General features: G+C 32.0%; 1 protein-coding gene and 1 long non-coding RNA gene across 2 annotated transcripts in view; both read right to left on the bottom strand.

The window, feature by feature from the left end:
• Positions 1–20,703, bottom strand: part of LOC128173862 (transient receptor potential cation channel subfamily M member 2-like) — a 409,575-nt gene that overhangs the window by 332,522 nt on the left and 56,350 nt on the right. The gene's annotated exons all lie outside the window — the stretch shown is intronic.
• Positions 3,293–11,393, bottom strand: LOC128171263 (uncharacterized). Its single transcript, XR_008242049.1, has 3 exons — positions 11,131–11,393; positions 3,836–3,870; positions 3,293–3,346 (listed from the first exon to the last, which is right to left on the bottom strand). It is a non-coding gene; the product is annotated as an uncharacterized LOC128171263 (long non-coding RNA).

The raw sequence follows: 20,703 nt of genomic DNA, 5'->3' as shown, positions 1-20,703 counted from the left end.
ATTTATGGAGTGAAGGTGAAATGTTTATTGGCCACAGGAGCTCAAATTTCAACTATTTCAGAACATTTTTAGAAGAATTACTTACCTGCTTCAAAACTCAGTGATACTTCAAAGATCCTTAAACTTTCCGCAGCAAATAAATTAAAGATTCCATATCTTAGATACACTGAAGTTTGTTTGCGAGTTCAAAATATTATGTATACAAATGTTGGAATGAATGCAAAGAGTTTCACTTACTGCAATGACCCAAATCAAGTTGTACTAGGACGTAATGTTCTTAGAAGCAACCGAAAATATGCACTAGAAACAACTTCACCGGTAACACATGATCCAGTGTGGAATAATGTGATGCCATTTCTTGACTTGGAGAAAGAAGTGATAGAGGAAAAAGTTGAAACTGTTCCTGATACAGAATTTGTGATAATTCGGATTCTAACACAAGATGAACAAAATCAGAGAACTACGTGTCAAGTCAAGACTCTGAATTATCTGTGAGATTAGATGTAAATGATGTGGAGTAATCTAAAAAAAACCACATCAAAAAATGGTAGAATCTGTTACATAAGCATCACGACGTGTATGTGTTACATGATGAAGATATTGGTTATTCAACAACAGTAACACATTCTATCAACCTTTCTGATGATACACTAATCAATATACCTCATCAATGCATTCACCCAAATCAAATCGAAGAAGTGAGACTACATATTCAGCAACCTTTTCATCAAGGAATTATCAGGAAAAGCCATAGTCCGTAAGCCAATAGTTATCGTGAAAAAGAAAGATGCGAGTTTACGACTTTGTGTAGATTACCGTGCCTTAAATGCGAAAACCATTAAAGACTCTTACCCACTTTCCCGTATTGAGGAGACCTTAGACCTGTTACATGTAGCCAAATATTTCAGCACCATTGATCTAGCAGAAAGATATTATCAAGTTGCTATCGATGAAAAAGATACACACATAACAGCTTTTCGACTTGGATTTGGTGGCCTATATGAATATCTTTGAATATCGAGTTTTAGTGTTTTCTAAGACAATAGATGACCATAAAGAGAGATAAGACCAGGCACGTAGCATCGTTTTTGAAAGTGGGGGGGGGCAGACTCATCCAAAAAATCTTGACAAGCAAAAAAAAAAAAAAAAAAAAAAAGAAAAGAAGGAAAAAGTTACTATCCAAATTCCTGAAAATCCTAAACCGTGGGGGGGGGGGGGGGAGGGGGAAGTAAAAGTTACTTTTGACTTCAGTGAACTTATTTTCAATCCAAATTTTAACATGGCCCCTTAAAAGTGGGGGGGGGGGGGGGCAACTCCATCTTAATTCAATTTTTTGTATGTAAATTTTAGAAAAATCTTTGCTGCCCAAAAAAGTGATGCTACGTGCCTGTAGACATTGTGTTTTCTAAACTCAAACATCTTGGACTAAAATTAAAACCATGCAAGTGTCATTTCTTTAGGAGACATGTATGATATCTAGAGCATATTGTGTCAGAGCATGTTGTATCAACTGATCTCGCATTGGCAAAAACAATATCTTAATTGCACAAACCAACAACAGACCGACAACAACGTTCATTACTTGGTATAGCAGGATATTATCGCCGCTTCGTTAATGGATTTCCAAAAATTGCTGCACCATTACATGTTCTGTTGTCAAAACCAAAGAAAACCAAAATAAATATAATAATAAAACTGGGCTGTTTGTGTCAATAAGGAATAATGATTGCGACAGACCATTTGAATAATTAAAAACCGAACTGACATCTTCTCCGGTGCTAGGATACCCCGACTTTCCCAAGGAATATTGTTAGAAATCGACGCTAGTATGCAAGGTGTCTTATCCAAAGAACACGACAATACAAATGTTGATATTACGTACGCGTCAAGAACTCTAAAACCCACAGAGAAAAATATGGACAATTATAGCTCTACGAATTTAGAACTTTTGGCTCTAAAATGATCTGTAACCGAAAAATTCCGACACTATTTATTAGGATCGAAATTTGAGATTTTTACAGATAATAAGCCATTAAGTTATTAGCAGACAGCGAAACTAGGAGCAATAGAGATGAGTTGAGATGGAGAACACGTATACTCAATTCAACTTCCAGATGGATCAGGACCGATACGAAATATTTCAAGAACTGAGCTTTCGGATATTGGTGAAGAGGTTGGAGAGGATAGTGATAGTGACAGTGATGTGATTGTTGACCAGGCTATGGACATCTACCACAGCAAGAAACCCTTCCAATAGGAGAGGAGGGTGAAGATGATGATATTGGTGGAAACAGAAAAGACGAAGTTTCCGATGAAACAGAAGAATCGCGGCGTTCAGAACGTCAAACTGCAGGAAAACATTTCAATCCAATCCAATCTAGGCTAAGTCAATTTATATTTAAAGCAACAAATTATCTTTATTATAGAAAATACATTTAAGCTTTTGGTTAATCATTTCGTGATGTCATAGAAAGAATAGCATTCTGGGTAATTCTTGCCTTGCTCACCTCCATTGTCCAAGAAAAAGGCAAAGAGAGAAGTTGTAATGCTGTATCAGTGTCAAGAAATTTAACATTCACAGTGTGTCCTTGCTTATTTGTTAATTTCTTTGCTTATTGCAATGATAGAGTGTGTTTAAACATGATTTATTATCTTTTTAACATTAAGATATATAACTTTGTAAAGTTTTTGAATGAGAAACGATAAATCTTTATTTACACGTATTAGACAAAGAAAGGAAAGGGTAATACTACAAATTTATGAATAATAAAGAGTATTGGGAGTACATGTATAATTATGACATTTACAAGACGTGTGATAAATAGATTTTTTTTTTATTATTTTTAGGATCTGTAAACATTTATGTATATAAAGAAATGAAGAACCTCAACACAATATTCAGAGTATTACATTGTATTTAATCCATAAAATAAAGCTCAGCAGCTCTGCATCAACTGATGGTACATTCATTTTGAATATTGTTTTGTATTATTGTTTTGTTATCGTACGCGGCGCTTCATTAACATTATTCCTATTTTTGATCAATGACACTTCACGTTTTATGATTTTTCAATGTTTTATAAAATGATGAAAAATAAAAATTATTTAATAATTTTTTTACTGATCAAAGGAAAATTGACAGTAACACTTTTTTAGAAATTGGCTACGCGCATTGATGACATTTTCCGATCATTTTTTTCTTTGATACGTCAATCAATAGAAACATTTTAATATATTACTTAAATCAACAATACAGATGAAAACTATGATGAATATTTATATTTTGTATTACCTGTGGGCCTTGGACTTCTGTTGTAGATTTCTCGGTCCTTTGTTTCCACTTATTCTAATGGTATAAAAAGAAACATTAACTTGTATTTTTTATCTGTTCGTTGATGATAAAAAAAAAATCGAACATTCCGTTCCAAATAGATGATTTCTGAAGTAACACAGTAAATACTTCATTCAAAAATGTACTAAACAAATATTTTCTTTAAGTTTTTAATCGAAAAACATCTCGCTTCATAAAATGCACATGAATTTTTTTTTTACACATTTTATGCATTCTAAGCTTTACTTGTTATCAAACATAACTTGTTCTGAGTTGATATGTATTCTTGGTACAGGGGCAACATTTCCAATTCTTTCGAATTGTTTTAAGGTAACTTCATATTCGTAAAATAAACAGTAGCTCTCATTTTGAGAATTAAGATCATTTCTGTTTACTATTTTATGTGCAATTTTAAGAAAAATTGTTACCCTAAAATAACTGTTCTCAAAGAAGATTGTCAATTTTACTTCATACAAATATATATATATATTTTAATATACTCACCACATAATAACCCATTAAATAAACTTCTTCCATTGCTGCAAGAATAAATAGAAAAAAGGATATGTTTATCTATATTAATGTCTGTTTGAAAGAAACAAGATATTACCAACATTTTACTAATGTACTAAAAAACAAAAACGATTTATTAATGCACCGAACGGTCTACCAGGTAGAAAAGAAAAGTGTTGCCTTTGACCAACATAGTTTGTTATTCATGATAAGGGTTTAAATACACAACCTATTTCAGCATCGACATAAATTCATCAGGGGGAACATATGCCAATCGATTTTCAAGATATAAAGTCTTATACGTGTATACATTTTGAAACTTGTAGGTCCTTACAAGTTATCCAGAGATCAAATTACAAAAAATGAAGAGTCAAAACGGTAGCAGATTGATTTTCATCTCATTTTTGTTCGCTTATCTTGTTTGTAAATGTTTATCGTCTTATCATAATATTGGCTGAAATTATGCAATAAAATCAATTTTGCCTCTTAAATGTTGACAAAGCAACACAATCTTGAGGTTTTTAGATCACCTGAGCCAAAGGCTCAAGTGAGCTTTTCTTATCACAATGTGTCGGTTGTCTGTCGTTGTCGTCGTCGTCGTTGTAGTTGTTGTCGTCGTCGTTGTTGTAAACTTTTCACATTTTCATCTTCTTCTCAAGAACCACTGGGCAGATTTCAACCAAATTTGGCACAAAGCACCACTAAGTAAAGAGGATTCAAGTTTGTTCAAATGAAGGGCCACACCCTCTTTAAAGGGGAGATAATTGTGAATTATTGAAAATTTATTGGTATTTTTCAAAAATCTTCTTCTCAAAAACTATTCGGCCTGAAAGGCTTAATCTTGTGTGGAGGCATCCTCAGGTAGTGTAGATTCAAGTTTGTTCAAATTATGGTCCCGGGGGTAGGGAGGGGCCACAAAAGGGGGGGGGTCAAGTTTTACAAAGGAATATATATTGGAATAAATTGTAAAGCGCTTTGAGAAATGCTTCGGCAATTTAAAAGCGCTATATCAAAGCTTGCAATTATTATTATTTATTAGGTAGAAAATCTATAAAAATCTTCTTCTCAAAAACTATCAGGGCATAAAAGCTCAAATTAAAATGGTGCATATTCAGATATTGTAGATTCAAGTTTGTTTAAACCATGGTCACTGGGGTAGGGAGGGGCCACAAGAGGGTGATCAAGTTTTACATAGGAATATATAGAGAAAGTCTTTAAAAATCTTCTTCTCTAAAACTATTAGGACAGAAAAGCTCAAATTAAAGTGAAAGCATCCTCAGGTAGTGTAGATTTAAGTTTGTTCAAACCATTGGCCCCGGGGGTAGGTTTGGGGCCCAATGGGGGGATCAAGTTTTACAAAGGAATATATAGAGAAAATATTTAAAAATATTCTTCTCAAAAACTTTTTAACTAGGAAAACTCAAATTTTAGTGGACGCATCCTCAGATAGAGTAGAATCATTTTTGGTCAAATCATTGTCTCCGGGCGTAGGGTGGGGCCACAATGGGGGGATCAAATTTTACATCGGAATATATAGAAACAGTCTTTAAAAATCTTCTTCCCAAAAACCATTTGGCCAATAATGCTCAAAATGGCGTGTAACAATCCTCAGATAATGTAGATTCAAGTTTCTTCAAATCATGGTCCCTGGTGGTAGGGCGGGGCCACAATGGGGGATAAATTTTATATATAGAGAAAATCTTTAAAAATCTTCTTCTCAAAACTATTAGGCCAGGAAAGCCCAATTTTGATGGAAGCATTCACAGATCGTATAGATTCAAGTTTGTTTAAATAAAAGTCCAGGAGTAGGGTTAGGCCACAATAGGGGATGAATTTTTACATAGGTATTTATAGAGAAAGTCTTTTAAAATCTTTTTTTAAGGCTGTTTGGCCAGAAAAGCTTAAACTTGTGTAGAGGTATCCTCGGGTAGTGTAAATTCACGTTTGCAAAATCACAGTTCCTAGTGGTAGGTCTGGGCCGTGATGGCGGTTTGAATTTTTACATAGGAATATATAGAGAAAATCTTTAAAAATATTCTGGGAAAGTTTTCGGTCAAAAACTCACTACTTTGTGTGAAAGCACAGGTTATGCAGATTTAAGTTTCATGAAACCATACTTCCCTAGAGAAAAGTGGGGCCACGAAATGGGGGGGGGGTATATAGGAAAAGAGAAAAATCTTCTTACAGGTACAACAACAGTATTTACAAAAAAAAAAAAAAAAAGAAAAAGAGGTGGATAAAAATGGCAGATTTTTTTTTTTTTTTTAGCAAGATCTACTGTAATGCTAATTTGATCGGAATTAAGGCAATTGTTGCTCAGGTGAGCGATGTGGCCCCTGGGCCTTTTGTTTTTCTTGTTTTTTTTTTATTTTTTTCTTTTGTTTTTTTTTTTCGATGTAGGGCTTAATTTTTAGTAACTCTGCATGCATACCTTTATTGTCCGGTTTTGATTTATTTAAATAAAAATGGTACTGAAATAATAAAAAAAACAAACTGTCAACCATTCAAAAAAGCCACGAAACAAAATATAAATTCAAAGCAGAGGAACACGAATCTTTCCAGAAAGAGGTAAGATCAGGTCCCTAAGTGAGCATCCTCTGCTGACCGGTCACACCCGCCATGTGCTTATGTCGTAATCAGGAAAAACAGAAAAGTCTGTAGACATTTAGACGATCAATTATAGTCTAACTATCTTTACTACTTTATTACAATAATAGACTCGAATTATTGGGCTTTAATACCGAGAAATCGAAAGAGTACTGTCTTTTATTTTATGTATTTCAAACATCATTGGTACCTGAAGAATACCAATTTGTTTTTTGTTTTTTTCTCAATCAAGCTTTGCTAACTAATAATCAACTTAAATTCCTTTAAAAACTCCGGAATTCATCTGAATTGTTTGGATTTTACAATCTTGCGCATGCGCATGGAATTCACGCTAAATCACGGGAGGCTCTTTCGATTATGTTTTCTCAATACCACATTTGCATGGATAAACTCAGAAACGATATTTAAAATACGTGTAAACTTTCATTGAAAATTTGTCATAGTTTTATTCTGTTCATCAAAGGAAATACAGGAGATAACTCTAACTCACTGCATTTAACATGAACAAAATCATGAGGATTCCAAATGTCAACATAGAGTGAGTAAAAACGTTGGTGAAAAGTGTTAAATTCTTCATTGATATGAATTAAATTTATAGGTGAAAAGTATTTATAGCGTCAAAATGGTTTGTTATGAATAATTTAACTGATATTGTCAATGCAGCTTCATTAGTTTTCTCCAAAATCATTTCGAAGAGATTCTGAATTTTTTTGCTACATTAGGGATATATGGGTGGCATTTCAACTGTGGTGAAGGCCGAGACACAGCTAGATTATTTTAACAAAGCAGAGTATAGTGAAATTAATATCATTATTGTAGGCTTAAAGATTGATTATGTAAATGCCAACAATATGGTGTATCCATTCATCTATATTTCTTAATTTTATGTCCGAAACCACGTGCTATGTCAACCCATGCATGCGATGGTAAAAGTCTAGGTACTATAAAAAACGTTAGTCAGCATGCGAACCAGTGGAAGATTTTATTTGCTAACAAGGTCGTTGTATCGACCATAGAACTTACAAAAAAATGATTTTAAAGAGATTGTTGGTAGTCTTGTTTTATCAATGTGTTTTTTATTAGCTAGCTTCGCCTTAGAAAATGTTCATATGAAGAACATTCCTTTGTGTATGGAATAAAATGCGTGACAAAAACACTATATGCAGGTGATGAAGGTATATCGCTACATAAGTAAGGAAAGTTGACTATAGAAACCATGAAATTATCGCTTTTATCATAATTTTTTGTTGTTAGGTTACCATCAATGTCCATTTCCGATAAAATATCAAATATAAAATAACAGATGGCATAGACTCTGTGGTATCTTTTATTTCAAGTTCACTAGGATATGAAAAATATTCAAACACTCACCCTAGCATGACTACTGAGAGACATAATGCATTATAAGACCAATTCTATTCAAAATTTGGTGGCACGCATGGTCACGGATTTTCTTCATACTTACCAATTTGATAGACTTTGTTGAGTTGCCATAGTTACCAAAGGAAAATATGTAAAAACATATTGTAATTAATGTGCAGAACAACGAAATTTTTTTTTGAAAAAATGGAGGAAGGCATATGTCTTAGAGCGTTTCCATGGTTAGTAAACAGGAATTATAAAATCTGTTTTCTTCATTTAATTTAAATAAAAAGAGCAAATCTTTGATTTTATGGTTACCACTATTTTGATTGTGCAATTAAGAATTTAACGAGGCTGGGTCTAATTTGTTCTGCCCTAGATTTTTGGATGAAATTTTTTACATGAATTTCTACTGATATGATTATTATTTTAAGATTAAAAAATAAGACATTTACCACACCGTTTGTTTAGGGGGTCATTTCAAAGTTTATTATTCTTTAACATAGGACCCTTATGGGATTTTGCTTGAAATGTATCAATTTTGCACATTTTTTACATTTGTTTATAAAACTTCTGCCCTACGGATTTTTTTTCTGTTCTACATATTAAATTTATTGCTAAAAGGCACCAAATGGTCAAATAAAAAAAAAACCTTTTACCTCATGGTTTGTTCCGGAGGTCTTATCAAAGTTGATTTTTGTATGCCCAATTTCCCAGATTTGTCAGATAATGGCTATTTTTAATTTAACAAAGGCGGAAAAGGTGATCTATATACTATTATTAAACATTCAGACATATTGAAGTAAATAAAAAATATATAACATCACATATAAAGAGTCATTAATATAAAATACATGGTTACTGTTTTGAAATATATGAATAAAGCTATATTTAGGCGGGTTAAGAAAACGTGACAGAGGGTTAGGCTTGCTGAACCCTCTTCACGTTTTCGACCCGAGCCCAAATATTGCTTATACTTCGAGGCATTTATGTTTATTCCATAATATAACATTAATTTTACGCATAAAACGAGCTATTTCACAGGATGAAGCCCTGCCATTCCGTCAACTGAATGTTAACTGAATGGTCTGGAAAGGTGACTGAATGGCACAGATATGCCCATTCATTCACTTTTCAGTTGCCTTTCAGTCACCTTTCAATTGACTGAATGGCAGAGATTCATCCTGTGTTTTCAACAATTTTCGCTGAATATCAGCAGTTGAAACTATCACGCAATGGCGTCAATCAAGCAAAAAGATGACGTCACAATACAAATGAAACGCTGCGCGAAAGCGTGCGTTCTCGTTCTGTACTCGGCCTCGTTGAATATGAAAAGTGAGAACCGCTTCTATGGTAACAAGCTCAAAAATTAGGAATATTGTATTTTCAAGCATATTTGAATTGATATAATTTAGTTGTAATGAATAAATATATACAATCAAATGGTGAGAAAAAATAAAGTATGTCCTTAACTTTAATAACACTTGAAAAAAATTGAAATTTTGTAAAAATATCTACCGTTGCTATGAACGTTTCAAAAAGTAAAAATTTCTGTGTGATTTTTTTACGCAACTTAATTTTCCTTAGCAACGACATTTCTCTGTTGGATAACAAAGCTTTTTGTGGTATATTATGAAAAATTAGATATATTTTGACAAGTTCCAACTAAAAAAATGCAATGAAAATTCTAAAATCGGGAATTAAAGCATATCAAAATCATCTTAAATTTCTCATTTTTTCTTATTTTTGGACTTGTTGCCATCGCAACGGATATCAATTTTCATAGTAATATACATATATATATATATATATATATATATATATATATATATATATATATATATATATATATATATATATATATATATATATATCAGGGATATAGATGTAACAATTTAACAGTTTCCCATTTCGGCTTATTAAAAAACCGTAAAAAAACTGATGTCATGGTAACATTTTATAAGTATTGGTTTTTTCATCAATTTTCTGAAAAAAAAACTAAATAATTGATAATTCGACAAAGTCTGTTTTATGTCTTTCATAGTTTACATTAGTGGGCAAAACCTTCTAATTTAGCTTCAAAGTATGTAAGTTTTGCTATTTTTCCATCTTTAGCCTCAATTACTATGGCAACGCTTACCCCTAGCAACCAACTTTTAGTGGTTCTCTGCGTTTTACACCTAGGCGTGTCCACGTATGAAATATAAGAAAAATTGGTGACTATGCTTGGCCATACCCTTTTATTAATCTTTGATTCTTAGATAGAATTGATCTTAAGTTCATTCTACTCTTCATGGTACATCACATCTCTTAGGAATATTTATAACAAAAATAGCTTTTAATATCATTTTGATATTAAACCCATAGTGCATTAATCACCCTTTGATTTTTTCTGTGTTTTCTGTTTGTTTGTTTGTTTGTTTGTTTTTTTCTCGTTTTTTTTTTTTGTTCTTTGGTTTTGATTTTAAAATTTAAACAAAAAGGACATTATTTTCTGGTTAAAAATTAAAATTGAATGCAAAATATGTAGGGTATAGTGTAAATAGCAGGAGCTTTCTTCAAAAAAATATTTGCCATGCATAAAACACAGCCTAAAAGATTTTTTTTTCAATGTTAAAATACGATATGAATTAGGGTCCAGTAAAAATAACCAAAAAATTATAAAGTAGCCAATAGCTCCAAGCAGTGATAGTTAATAATAATGTCAAAAAATGTTCGACGTGACCTGTCTCCTCTTCAAAAACTACAACGTCAATGACAAATGTGTATAGTCCGTTTTTGTGGTTTTAGACAGACTTATTTGACTAGTTGCATCTATTACAAAATGCCGTTAAAAACAATATTAAATGTGACTTTCAACAAACGAACAGTGCATTAATTTTCACTTAATTAATAGATTGCACAAGAACCATATCCTTTCTTTTTTCTTGTCATAACTTACATTTTGACAATATTCCTATACTGTTGATTCCAAATTAAACGCAAACAATTAATATAAGCGTAATTTTGCGAGGATCATACCTCGCGATTTTTTAAATCTAGCTTTTATTTGTTGCATATCTTTTAAAAAAAATTGAAACAAGATTTGTTTGTGAAACACGTATGCGTCCTTCATTGAAAACATCAGCAATTAGAATAAACACAAAAAAAAGATTTTAAGCTAAATATAAAAGAGAAGTCAAATGTATTCTTTTGAATTCGACATATATAACTGATAGGGGAGTAGAAATGTACTTTTACAAATGTTAACTTGTAAGCATGGCATATAAGCGTTTTTATGAAGTACAACTTATCTAAAGAATAATAAATATACTTACTTGTATATTTTCATTGAGGTAATATCCACTTCTTTTTTCTATATCTGTGCGGCATGCATACATATATCGATCCGTTTAGATCCACTCTGTCATGACAACTTATGAAAATGATGCTTTATAGGTCCAACTTTCCCGTTATGAAGCCGTAACCCTGTCACCGATATTTTTAGAAACAGAGTCGTTATAGATTCACCCTGTCATGGTTTTTAATAGAAATAATGCTTAATTTTCCACTCTACTCTTTTAAGAGCCTCAACTCTGTCATAAATAGGTATAGAAACAGTGTCGTTATAGATCCACCCTGCTTAATTTTCCACGCTATCTTTTGAGAGCCTCAACTCTGTCATAAATATTTATAGAAACAGAGTCTTTATAATTCCCCCTATCATGACTATTAAGAGAAATGAAGCTATTTTTTTTCCCACCCGACCCTATAAGAGCCTCAGCTCTATTAAAAAAAATAAATACGTAAAGATCCACCTTGTTCTTATATTGTAGAGAAATAATACTTTATAAGTCCTAACCTTCATTTTACCCTCCATGGAGCCTCCGATCTATCATGGATAAATATTCTATGGATAGGGTGCCTTTTGGATCCAAAATGATATTATGGTATTAACAAACGCACAGTGCATCGACCATCGTTAGGTTTTGGATATTACTAAATTACGCTTCTTTTTGAAAATTGAGGACGAGTGCAAAAACAACAATATATTTGAACATAAAAGAACGCACAATGCATTGATATTCGTTGGTTTTTTAAAGATAAATATATAAGTTTGAACGTAGTAGTTAAGTAGAAAGGCGATTCAAATTTGCGGTATTCACAAAATGGTTAAAATGTCGCAAAACGTGTTTGAACGATAAGTATTTTGGTGGTTAAATTTCATTTGCGCTGCTTGCATACCATAAGCAAATTGCTTGTATCGTCATTGCATAGAGTTAAAGAGGCGATATAAATACGCAGTAATCACAAAATGATTAAATGATGCATTGTGTTCAAAGGGTTATAATTTCATATCTTAGATTTCATTTCCGCTACAGGTGTACCTTATAAAAACCGTTTATATCATATCTCTGCTGTTTATTTATAAAAATGATGCCTTAAAGATCAACCTTTCTTTAATATAGCCTCACCTCTATAATAAATATTCGTAAAATAGTGTTTCTTTACATCATTCCTGTCATCGGTATATATAGAAATAAAGAACTCTTTTGACATGGGACACATTTTCTTTTTAAAAAGAATGTATGAAACTATTAAATGTTTTTTGTAGATTTGCCGTGTTAAAGAAAATTATTTGTAACCCCTATTATATTTCAAAGTCGTTTTTTTTCTATTCAAAAGAAATTGGTCCGTGCGGTACGTCATTATTACTTACCAATTAGTGTCACAGAGATCAAATAACATTGCCTTGATCTAACTCTACGCTTTTCTTTTCAAAGTCTGACCTCGATCCTGAATAAACATACTGATTTTTAGGATATTTTAGGCATTCTAAGCGTCAGTTTTTTAAACCTGACTTGCTCTGTGTTAATATGCATTTTATGGAAAATGGGCAACACTATCGATAAAGTATAGGGAAATCAAATAAGACTATCAGGGTTACAATTAACTTTAATTATCAACGTATTATGACCTGTTTTACATAATTTACGTAACAAATAATACCTGATTACAAGCATGCATGCATTTAAAATAAAATACAATTAGGACTGAAAACTGTACTAACTTACAAGTACACACACACACACACACACACACACACACACACACACACATTATCTATCTATCTATCTATCTATCTATCTCGAAATAAAATAAAAAGTCACAGTCTCCGGTAATATATATTAAAAAATAAATAAATAAAAACACTAATCTCAAAACGTCAGCGCTTTCATTTCTTCCTCAGACGTTTCACAATACATTTAAAGAAGAAATGAAAGCGCTTATGTTTCGCAATTAGTGTTATTTTTTTAATATCTATCTACATATCTATCCATCTATAATTTCCCAATACAACAAAAATAAATCGCAACAATTTTAAATAATTTAAAAATAAAAAATACACAGATAAAATCACAAATTTATCCTATTTTCTGCAAACGTTTTCGTCATTCCTGGCTCTTCAGGCAGTTATGTACGAATGACTATTTAACGTAGTAACGTCAATAAACAAAAGTTCATTTTGACGTAAAGTAGCGGAGAGTTAAAGTCACAGAGCAAAAAGGCGCCAAAATAATAATAATAATAGCAAATAGTACAAATGATTCAATATTATCACATGCATATAATAAAACTTTTACTGAATGCAATTTAGTTTATGTTCAAATAATTTAATGAACAGATCTTCCTTGGCTAAACCCAGTATTTCATTTTTATTTGGAATAATTTAAATTTTACCTGTCTGCATTCTGGAAAATGTTCACAACATGAAATACTCTTATTAAAGACTAGGGTCTTTAATCTGTTGCCTGTGGACACGAAAACGCGTGTTTAGTTTCCCCGTCTGTCCAATATAAAATTCTTTGCATGTTGGGCAAATAGCACAATAAATAACATTTTCCAATTTACAGTTTATCGACGAATTGGTGTGAATTCTCATCCCGGATTCTAGTAGAATTGTATTATCTTCTGTAATGTAGGCAAATGTACCACAATTCGGGTCGCCGCATTTTTTCACGGATGGAACTTTCTTCCGCATTTGAAATCGGGCCTTGTTCAATATATGTTTAAGATTTGGTGCTTGTCGCCGACCACTGATAATATCCTCAGATTGTAATAATTTCTTCATATTTTCTGACTGTTCTAAAATAGGGTAAAGCCCTTTTGCTTCTGTTAGAACATTTTGCTGAATGCGTCCAGGCCGTAATATTGTTAATGCTATTGAATAAAATTATTTTACAACACATTAAGAAATGAAATTAAACTAACTTATGTTTAAATGTTTAATGTGTTAATTATGCCCATTTTTTTTATTATAAATCAGTCTCTTCATTTAATGATGCGTGTTTTATTTGTCATTTTTTTAAACAAAGGGTGAGAAAATGAATATTTTAAGACTAAATGAAATATCGTACTTTTAGAAACCTTCACGCCATTTGTCGGATCTTGTATAGTCTGTGTTAGTTACATGGTATTTCGCAAGTTGAACACAAATAATATACTTGAATGCTTGAGTTTCTGATAGACAACATCTATTTAGTTTTGGGAAATTAAGTCTTCCAATGGGTTCCAATTGTGCCCCATTTTAGCAGACCTATTTTTGAATTCTTATGAAGCAGAATTTATTTTAAAACTTGTACGTGAAATAAAAATCACTCGGTTTGGCCCTCAACTCAATATTTAGGTATATCGACGTTTTATCAATTCACAATTGTTATTTCCATACATACGTCGACTCGATATATCCTTGTGAACTTGAAATAAAAGAGCAATATACCTTATCACTTGCATATGGTGTTTTTGTCGCTCAGTTAATTCGATACAAAAGGGTATGCTCTTCTTATGAACAGTTTTAAAGGCGAGGCAAGCTACTGACAAACAGGTTGATAAAACAGGACTATCAATAGTCTCGTTTGAGGTCATCTTTTCGTTAGTTCTGTGGTTGATACAGCGACCTTGTCAGCAAATAAAATCTTCCACTGGGTCGCATGCTAACTGACGTTTTTTTATAATAATGGTTAGAAACATATTATTCTAGGCTTTTATTTAGAACAAAAGGACAAGATTGAGTCTTTAAATTTATTAATTTCTTTCATTGCTTATAAAATATAGAAATACAAAATGTACTGAAGAATTGAATCTCTGCAAGAAACTGAAATAAATGTGTGTAAAAGTGTCAAAAATGCTCTTATTCAATATTCTTCTATGTTACGTCTTATGAAATGTGACAACAACGTCTTTTCTCAAAATTTGCTGATTCATTGTGATATATACATGTACTTACATGTTTTAATTTGTAATTCTATAAAGTATTTAGCTAATTTGAGAGAACAGTCTCATGTAGCATCGTCCACTGGGGAGTGTTTGGACTTTTTGTGCTGTAAGGACCCTGGTGGACCATAATTGTCAAATAGTATCAGAGTACTTCTATATTTTACCTATACTTATACGATGCAATTGCAAATACAATTTATCCAATATATGTATATTCATTGTTTGAAAACAAAATATGTTCAAATTAATATACGATATCTGTGTATTGATCGTCAAATCTAGATTAATGTTTTCCTAACTTATTCCTGAATTGTTAATGACTTATTGCTATCTGTATAAAAACTAAATAATAAATATTTTTTAAAAAATGCATATATATGAGACTCCTCGACGAGTTTGTGTATGGGTTATATGCAACTCAGGTGAGAGTTAAGGCCAATTGGCCTCTTGTAAATATATATAATCGAATGCAAACAAAGCACCAATATATCACCGTGCAAATTTCAGCGTGAAAAAAAATGACAAAAGCAATTTGTTAATGTCTAATTATAACTTTTTTTTGGTCTTTACTTTTAAAATGTAACATCTGTTTTGTAATATTTTCTCACGTTTTGTTGTGCAATTTTTTTTTTCTTGTGTGTCTTTGACATCAAAGACTCGTTGGGTTTATTTAATTATTTTATATGTGTCAAGCTTTCTCTCAGCCTCCTTATGTCATCACCCGTAAATTTTTACTCATCGTTTGGATTTCTATATCTTGTTATGTACAATTGGCAGTCCGGAATACGGCGGCCAGCTTCGGCCACGTCCGACTCACCCAGATTTTTTAATCCGGAGGCCACTACTGGCCATATCGGACTTGTTTGTATCCTGTCTGTCTGTTTAATTGTTGTAATTTTGCCATTGTTTAGTCTCATCCAATAAAACTCGGAATCCTGCATTAAGCATCAATTGCAATTTGTTTTCTGGAATCGCATTTTGGTGTACCTTTGCGAATACAGCAAACCTATTCTTCGTTTTTAACCTACGGCCGCTCAGCACGCCTCAGCGTTATACAGTGAACCCTCTACGCCAATATTCCCTCATCCCGTTCGTACTGCACACGAAGAATGCAGTTCCATATGAATTCATCAGTACTGTACAAATCTGTGAGGTCACAAATATTCCGCGCGCTTTTAGAAAGGCAATAGAGTATCACAACACATTCGTCTTCAACATGTGTTTAGCAGATCAGGAATAAGATCTTAATCTTATCGACTTAGTATAACTTTTTAAGCACAGAGTGCAATTTCTTTATTTTTACAAATTTACACATCGAAAGAATGAGAGGGAGAGAGAGACACACACATTTAACTCATGAGTTTATCATATGAAATAGGAGTAGGTGCTTGCAACTTTAAAACTTAAAAAAAAAAAGATAATAAAAAGAAACAAATAACCGGAATAAAACTTTTAACGGTGAATTGTGTTTATTGGAGCGGCGTTAATAGCATCAATTGGTGTTCATTAAAGCGACTAAGAGTTTACACAGGGAGAATTAGGTATAGATACCCGTTTCTGTATGACTTGTGTTGAAAAATAAAACCGCTTGGAATCCCTACCCCCCAATTCTCGCACGAAAACTTATTATTTATCGGACAGGCTAAGCCTTTCGTCGTCTTGATCTACTTAGTACTGAACTCAAACTTAGGAACTACCAAGTCCAATTGTTGGTAACCATGCAGTTCTTTTTTTATTATTATTTGTTATAATTAGAAGAAATATTTAATGTACCTACCTCTAGATTTTCACTTCCGTGTTAAATAACTGCAGCACGTATTTAATTCTGTTTTATATATCCTTCAAGATTCTCTCTGTTTTAAATTTTTATAGAAATGTTTCTTCTTAGGTCGACCCTACCTTTATAAAGCATTACCTCATCTTAAAAAAAAGAGAAACGGTGTCTTTACAGTTCCGCCTTGTTACTTTGATATTCATTCTTATATATTAATTGGATTAATGTAATTAGATATTGGAATAGAGTTTTGTCCTTTGACTGAACGGATCGCAAGAAATGTATTTGAAATTGATTACAACAGATGCAGGAATAATTGGTGTAGTGATTTAAATAAAAAAATTTCACTGTTTAGATTTAGATTACTACTTTGACCCTAGAATGATCGTAGACACAAATATAGTTCACTCAAAAACACACTTCTTCAATTCAAATTTCTGGAACAGTGAGATTAGCAATATTCCAAAACTACGTACTTAGGCACTTTTAAAAAAAAAAATTTTTGGTAGAGAAAATTATGTAGTTTTAGATATGCCTAAACATCTGCGATCAATTTTGGCTCATTTTAGATGTGGGATTTTACCATTGAGAATTGAGACGGGTAGATACCACGGTGAACCCGTTGAAGAGGGAATTTGTATTTTTTGTTGTAAAAATAGTATTGAACACGAAATTCACTTTTTATTACATTGTCCTTTGTATAACGACTATAGAAGAATCCTTTTCGAAAAAACCTGTGTTTAATCAATTACTAGATTTGTCAGATACAGATGTACTAATTGTTCTTATTTCAAATTATCCTTGGTAGGTTGCCAAATACTTATATCATTCTTTTACACGTAGACAATCTTTTTGTTGATAAAATAAACATACATTGTATTATATAAACTATGCAAACTCAAGGTTCTATAGGATTTTCAATCATATCTTTGTTTACCGCTTGATGTTGTGTTATATCCTTTCTTTCATGAATTATGTGTTCAAAGTGGCATCTAAGCCCGACGGGCCGGGTGTTTAATCTATGCTGACTGTTGTTAATATTAAACTTGGAAATGTATACACATGTCACTATAAATAAATACATTACTTACTTACTTACTTACATATTCATTTGACACGGTGTATTGATATTTGTTTTGTTTTTAAAAATTACTTTATAATTTCAAACATAGTTGTCAAGTGTACAGGCGATATAAATCCGCAGTATTCACAAAATGGTTAAAAGCTGCATTGTGTAAGAAAGCTAATAAATTCCGATTTCAAATTTCATTTGCGCTACATGTATACCTTAGAAAAACCAATCATATCCTTCCTGTTGTAAAAATATTAATAAAAATGATTCCTTAAAGGCGCTTCCTACCCTTTAAGAGCATTAACTCTATTTAAAGAAAAATGTGTCTTTATAGATCCGCCCTGTCATTTTTATATTCAATGAAAGTTTTAACAAACGGACAGTGCATTGACATTTGTTTCGGTTTAAAAGACAACTATATAAATTTGAACACAGTGTTCAAGTGCAGAGGCGATATAAATACGCGATATTCACAAAATGGCAAAATGTTGCATTGTGTTCAAACGGTGATAATTTCAGATATTAGATTTCACTTGCGCTACATGTATACCTTACGAAAACCGTTCATATCCTTCCTGTTGTAAAAATATTCATAAAAATTGTTCCTTATAGGCGCATCCTACCCTTTAAGAGCTGACCATGTATAAAAATGATCCCTTATTTCCCTTTCCTTTGAAATAGCCTCACCTCTATCATAAATATACGTGAAAATATCTATATCTCTAAAGATCAATTCAGTCATCGGTATATATAGAAATGGGATACATAAAGAGACACTATCTCTTTTATAAAATATATGAAACAGTTTAAAGAATCCATTCCTGTTGCTCCGATTTGTTCAAAGATCGTTTTCTTCCGATTCAAAAGACATCGGTCCGTGTGGTAGCTCATTACAGTTTACTAATGAGTGTGTCACACAGAGGTTAAAAAACAGTGCACTGAACAAACGTTACGCTTTAAAAAAAATCTCGCTCTTGAATAAGCATGTGATTTTAAAGGTATTTTAGGCATTTGATACAGTTTTTGAAACATGACCTGTTCTGAGTTAAAATGCATTTGATGGCAACGGGGCAGCACTATCGATAAAGTCGGATTGCTTTGACCAAAAAAAAATAAATCATTTTGCTGAAATATAGCCGAGATAATAAGTTTTGTTTTAGTGCATTTTAGAAAAGAAATAACTTTTAAATCATTGGATATTTACAAAATAGTAAATTCACATCAATTTAGTACGAGTATGTATCATATTATAGTAATTGACTATGCTTTCTTAACCAGCTAAGATTTACAAAAGACCCGACTTTTGATTTAAAAATTAGATTAGGATTAAAATATGTACTTAATTTACTAGTATATATATAAAGCCGGTATATATATCAGCTGACCTATAACAATTTATAGCTAGTAAAAAATAAGAGTCAAGTTTTAAGAAAAAAAATTTTAGGATACATTGATATCATTACACAATGCGCGGGTAATAAACAAGTACATAGTACGACGTATTTACCGCTACTTCACTATCACGGCCAATTATATTTTTATTAATATTGTTAAAAAATTTATCTAGAGCATATTAAACAATCAAGTTAATTAGTAATATGTTTAAATGTCTAATGTGTATGGTTTTTTAGCTATCAATTTTAAAACAAACAGTGGCATGTGTACATGATTAGCACATGTGGTTCACACCCAGTGTGGCCTATTTAGTCATCCGTAACATTAATCAAACCCCCCTAATGATAAACTGTCATTAATTAGTCTCTGTATTTTCATTATGCATGTCTTTGATTTATAGATTATGTAATTATTTTAAAACCCAGAGTGAGAAAATGAATATTTTGAGACTTAGATTGAATTGAATAAGTCATTTAACTTATACTATCGCACATGTACGTACATGTATAATGATATTTCGATATATGAACCTTTAACAACCCTGAAAAAAAAGAGAGAGAGAGAGAGAGAGAGAGAGAGAGAGAGAGAGAGAGAGAGATTTAACTGACTTGTTTATAAAGGAAATTATAAATAAGTGTTCGTCGCTTCAAAAACATTTAACAAAATAAAGACCATAAATTTTATCAAAAATTGACAGAAATGTAATTTTGGAACGGCAATCAGCGTTCGTTGGAGCGACGTTAATAACGGTAATCTGTGTTCAGTAATGCGATTGAATGTGTACACAAGGCAAACTGGGTATAGATGGTTAGTGTTGACAATTCAAACCACCTGAAACCATAACCCATCCCACCTTCCCATGAACATTAAATATCCCTCAAACAACCCGACACCTCCACCCCCTCCCACACAAAGACAATTAAAAAAAAAAATAATAAAAGAAACAATTTTCCATCGGTATTAAATAACCGTATAATTTTAAGGGTATTTTAGGCATTTTAAACAGGCAGTTTTTGAAACATGACCTTTCTGAGTTAATGTGTATTTGATGGCAACGGGGCAACACTATCGATAAAGTCGGATTGCTTTGTCAAAAAAAATCATTTTGCTGAAATATAGCCAAGATAGTACGTTTTGTTTAGGTTCCTTTTAGAAAAAAAGCTTTTAAATCATCGGATATTTACGAAATAATAAATGCACATCAGTAAATTATGAGTACGTATCATATTATATCAATTGACTGTATGCATTTTTTTACCAGCTCAGATTTACAATAGACGCGACTTTTGATTTAAAAATTAAACAAGCATTCTGAGAGTATTGCATAAGCAATACACGTCCCATACAGGTTTGTGGAAATTGTGAAAACAATGCACTATTATCCAGAATATC

The sequence above is a fragment of the Crassostrea angulata genome, chromosome 2 (genome assembly GCF_025612915.1).
Source record: "Crassostrea angulata isolate pt1a10 chromosome 2, ASM2561291v2, whole genome shotgun sequence".
NCBI classification, from domain to species: domain Eukaryota; kingdom Metazoa; phylum Mollusca; class Bivalvia; order Ostreida; family Ostreidae; genus Magallana; species Magallana angulata.
The sequence above is the reverse complement of the archived record's forward strand: the minus strand, read 5'-3'. Positions and strand labels throughout refer to the sequence as shown.